Source organism: Sturnus vulgaris, chromosome 29 (genome assembly GCF_052056855.1).
Source record: "Sturnus vulgaris isolate bStuVul1 chromosome 29, bStuVul1.hap1, whole genome shotgun sequence".
NCBI lineage: Eukaryota > Metazoa > Chordata > Aves > Passeriformes > Sturnidae > Sturnus > Sturnus vulgaris.
Window position 1 is genome coordinate 428,793 of NC_142271.1, and position 5,387 is coordinate 434,179.

Below are 5,387 nucleotides of genomic sequence, written 5' to 3' on the forward strand. Positions count from 1 at the left end.
GCAGGCGCTGCCCCCCCCGCCAGAGCCGGAGCATCACATGGTGCCGCCTTCCAGCCTTTAAAGAGCGACTGACCCGATTCGGGGCTCGCCAGCACCGGGAAGAACCGGGGGAGAGGGTGGGAGGGGGCCGGGCGGAGGCAGCAGGACCGGGTGGAGCGGAGAGAGGCGACAGCGGAGGGAGCAGCGGAGCCGGTCCCAGCCCCAGCGCTGCCGACACGAGTCGGGCTCCGGTTTTAACGCTAAAACCGGTTTTTGAGGTCGGGTGTGAGCAGAGGATCGGGGCGGGGAGGAGAGGGCGGAGGCAGAGCCTAAGCTGGGGTGGGCGAGGACCCGGCCCGTCCCTGGCACGGGCAGCGCTGCTCGGGACTGTGCCCCAGGACGGCGTCGGGACCCCAAGGCAGACCCGAACGGCCCCAAAGAGCTCTGGTGCTCACCCGGGCTCTGCCTGGCACTGCCTCACCCAAAATCACTGCTGGGGTGGGCGGGGGGTGAGACCCCCAAAGCACTCTTCATCCTTCGAACTGCACTCCCCGGGCTGGGCAGGGGCTGTGTCCCTGGGACAGGGGAAGGGTCTGTCCACACAAGGCGTGGGGAGGAATGGTGGCCCCGAACTGCTGCTGAGACTGGACCAGACGCTCTTTAAGGTTCTAGGAGAAGTTTGGGGGAATATGGTCACCCTCTAATTCCCGTCCACCGGCCAGGCAGTACAGAGAAAATGGGTCTGGGGGCTCGATCTCACTAATGGAGTTCAACCACCCAATCCCTCCAGGGACCCCCGGATGTGCACCAGGCACCTACAAAGCTCATCTTACATAAATCACTTCTCAGGAGTGCGGCTGGTTTATCCAAATGCTTCAAGGAACAGGACCTCAGACATGGGGCAAGGGGACTCTCATGACCCCCATCTGCACCTCTCCCGGTCCTTTCTTCCTCTGGTGAGACTCGGGACTGGAGCTGTCCCTTGCTCTGCTCTGCCTCGTGAGAAATGTCCCAACCCTTGGATCTGCCCCTTGGGGCTGCCCCTCATCCCTCTCTTCATCAGATCCTGCACACTCCATGGCAGAGTGGGACCATCCCAACTCAGGGCTGATTTTCCATCAGCTGCTGTCCCATGGGGTGCCTGCGTTCCCCCTTGGGCAAGTGGCCAGCTAAGAGCTCGGGGTCCCAGCCTCCTAGGGTTGTCTGGAGATGTGGCATTGTGCTGTCTCTGGGCACTGGGCTGTGCCAGCAGCAGGGCGAGGTGAGCTTAGTTTGGTCTGAATGATCTGTTTGCTGTGCAGAGAAAAAAATAAACCGAGGCTCGTGGGCTCCTGTAAACACAGTGCTATTTATGGAGCGTTCACATCCTGCAGCATCTCCTCACACCTCCTCCACTGCAGGGAAAAGTGATGCTCCCTATGGCTGAGCCCCTAAATCCAGAGGTAGGGAGTGGGATGGGGGTGCTCAGGATGGGCTACTAAGAGTGGAAAGAGAATTCCCAGAGAACCCAAAACCCCTCACCCACCACCTTCCCAGGGTGAGTGTCCTTGCAATCAACCTCTGGCTGGGAGCAGGGCAGGAAAACCGGCAGGTTCCTCACAGGAGTGCAATGCGGAAGCAAACGCAGGCAAGGCCTGGCCTAATTGTATGCAAATCACCCAAACGGAGATTAAAACCACTCCTTTTCCTTTGTGGATTTGCAGTTTGTTCTCGCTCCCTGGATTTGTGTCCCTGAATGCTCAATTTTAGCAGCACCCCTAAAAACCCCCATGTTATGCCAAAAATGAGCTGCTGGCTGTGAGCCTGCCAGAGGGGGTTGGAGTTCTCTCACCAGCCCAAGCAAAGTGTCCCAGGACATGGGCAAAGGCTGCAGAGCTTGGATGACCAAATTGATGCAGGTGGTTGCACAGAGCCCATTCCTGACAGACAGGGATCATCTGTTCATTCTCCTGCCACCCAGCTGGGGATGTGTCCAAAGGGTGTCAGGGATTCCTTAGAAACCCATGTAAAAGAATTTTTTGGTGAGCATCAAACACTGGGAAAATTATTTGGGTCTTCCAGGCTCTTTGTGGGGTTTTTAAGGAGAAAATGTCCTGAGACCTGCAATGGGTTGTGAAGATCCCAAACTATTGGATGATGCTGCTATGGATAAATACCCTTGACACACAGGGAGAGATGGGATAAAGTGGGACAAAGAGGGGACATGGTGTGGCTTCCTGCACCAGCTCCTGTGAGCTGGGGACAGGAGCAGCCTGTGGCCATGGCAGGAGGAGATGGTTGGTGTCTGGCTTGATGCCAGCAGGATGCACCCGAGGCTGTGGCATGTCAGGGCTGGCTGATGAGACCAAACCCTGACTGAACCCCCAGGGTTTGGCAGCAGTCAAGAAATGCTTTTCCAGGGAGACAAGTCAGGGTGTGGGGAGTTCATTTCTGCCCATCTTTCTTCAGCTTTTCTCTGGGGTGTGGGTTTCCTCCTCCTGCCTCAGTTTCCCTACACAAAGAGCAGTTCTATGGTGCCATTCTGGGGGATCAGGCTGGAGAAGTTGAGGATTTCTTCCCCTCTTCCATCATGGTGACCATCTCACAGCACTTCTGGTCATGGAAAGGGGCCCCTGTGCTGGTGCCAGCAGCACAGGGATGTGTGCTTAGAGAGCTGATGGCTCGGAGACACATTAACTTGGATGAATGATCCCCTGAGTACCATGGTCTGGTGGGTCCACAAGCATAGCACAAGGCAAAGAAAGAAGCAGCAAACAAAGGGAAACCCTGGAGCTTTTCCAAGGAGGCCTCCACTGTGCTGAGATATTTTGGAGTGATGCTCACCCCATAGTGCAGAGGCCACCATTCTGTGTGTGCCAGTGACACAGAGCCCTGGGCACCTCGCTCAGGACACAGCTGCTCTATGACTTGTGCTCAGATGTCTCTCCCATTTAATGGGATACGTGGCCCTGGGAAGTCGTTTGGGGAGCAAGGAGCCCCAGACTTCTGCAGAGTGGTGCATCCCCATCTGGGCTTGGCAGGAGATGCTCAGCAGCAATGACACAGCACCGAAAATATCCCAGAAGATAATTTAAGTGGGCAAATCCTGGAGAGTGGATGAAGGAAAGGCTGTGGACTGCTTGTTCCCACTGAGCACATCCCACCCCTCTCACTCAGAGCAGGTTGGGAAGGGGGTTGGCAGCACTGCCCGTGTGCTGAGGGGGAAGCTGAGTCCTGGGAGGTGCCTGTGATCCCTCAGCCCTGTGCTGGCACAAGGCTCTGCCTCAGTTCCCTCCAGCCTGGGTAGATGCCACATCCGTGATGCTGCAGATTCTCACAGCAGTCAAATGGATCAGGCCCCACTTGGATCCCTGCCAGATGCCAGCCAGATGTTGCCCACAGGCAGCTGGGTCACTATGCCAGAGTCCTTGGCACAGCAGGATATTGCCAGGCTTTTGTGCTGCCCTGTCAGGGAGGGACTGCTGAGACGTCACTGGGTTGGAAGAGAAAACTGATCCAAGCCCAGGGAGTTCTGGCAGCGCCGTCCCTGGCAGTGCAAGCGGGGTAGGGCAGAGGTCTGTCCAGGGTCCGCGGCCACACCCCAACCCGGGCCCTGTGCCTCGGCACTGCTGCCTCTTCCACACCACTCCGGGGTTATTTTATTCCCCAGGGAGCCTCATGAGTGTTATTGGGCCAGGCTGAGGGCCGGGAGCTTTTTCTGCCGCCGCTTCCAGCCGGCTCTGTGGGGCAGAAGGGGGTTAAACCTCTCCAACCCTGCCAAGAAGTTTCTAGGATGGTTCAAACCCTTCGCCCCCTCTCCAGGGCCACCCCTGGAACAAACCCTGTACTGTTTGGCCTCTTGTTTCAGTTGCAGTAGCCCGTGGAAGGGCAAGATTGTGCCTGCTGCCTCCAGCCCCCCTGTGCCGGTGGGGAGGGAGCCCAGTGCTGTGAGGGCTCTGGAACACCCAGCAGTGATGACAGATTCTTCTGGGGCAAAGACTGGCATGAAACAGTGACTGCTCAGGAAAGAAAAAAAAAAAAAGGCTATGAGGAACGAAAATGTAAAAGGAAAAGTGTGAGTTCCAGTTTGCTACAAGGGCTGAATAGGGGAACCACTTTCCTTGATGGATCTCGGAGATGGTAAAATAATTTTCTGATTGATCTTTGGGGAAATACTGGGGAGGGGATGAAGAGCTGAGTGGGAGTTGTGGCTGGAAGAGCCCAGGGCCACCCCCAGACCAGGGGCTGTGATGGCCTGGGGACACCACAGGGGTGGCGGAAAATGAGGATTTGGGGTGAAGGAGAAAACCGGGATGAAAGAGCGACAGTGAGAAATGTCCAAGGAGGACTGGGCTGAGCTGGATCCGTGTCTCTGAGTGAGGAGGGAGAGGCAGCAAAAAAGAAACCATGGTTGCTGCTCCCCAAGCCCATATCTTTCACTTTAGGATTTTGTCCCATATTTCTATTTTTAAATTCCCTGCTTTTAGCTTCCAGCTGTCACTTACAGCTCTTGGGTTCGCTTTTCCCCCCGCTCAGACTCTTGCAGATTGTAACCATCTCACCACCCTCCAAGAGGAAAGCTCTTCTTCCACCCAGGCCCTGAAGCCTCTGAGCCCTGCTGCTGCCCAAATTATTGTCTTCCAAGCAATTTAAGGCGAATTCTTTTATATCCAGAAATTCATTCAGGACAGCAATTCACTGGGTAGGTTCCCCGTGTTGTAGGAAAAGCTGTTCAAACCCTTCCCACATGCCTAAACCTGCAGATTCCTATGGAAGACGTGGAAAATTCCTTATCGGCACAGGGGATCCACCTCCTGCCCTGTTCCACTTCTCTTCCATCTGGACTCGTTTCCCTCGTGGCCCCAGAGCAGCACAAACACGGAGCAGTCCGAGCGTCCCAGCGGCTCCCCGGGGAATGGCTTGTCCCTTGCAGGGCGGTGAGGCTGCAGGGGACATGTGACACTCCGCAGTGTCACAGCAGCCCCGGGCCGAGCGGGGACACGTTCCCAAAGCTCCGCGCCTTCCTCGGGGACGCGGGGCCAAAGTCCCTGCCACGAGCTCGGAGTGCATCAGCTCCGCTGGACGAGGAGGCTTCTGCTGCCTTTCCACCCCTTCCTGGCAAGGGCTGGGGGATCTGGGGGCAGGGGTCACCCAGCCTCACCCTGCGGAGCCCCGGAGGTCACGCCGTGATGCCCCGGAGCTGCTGCCACAGCGGTGCCGCACGGCCCCGGAGGCTGGAGAGGAGGGAGAAGGGGGATCCATCAGTGCGGCACAGGCCAGGGGGTGTCAGCTGGGCCGCTGCAGTTTTGGGGTGCTGACATCCCCCGTATTGTCTCCGAGCTCTGGGGGAGCAGAGTGGGGGCGAGGGGGAATGCAGGCACCGCATTCCCTTGCTGGGAAAGGCTGGGAAAAGCACGAGGCTGAAGGGC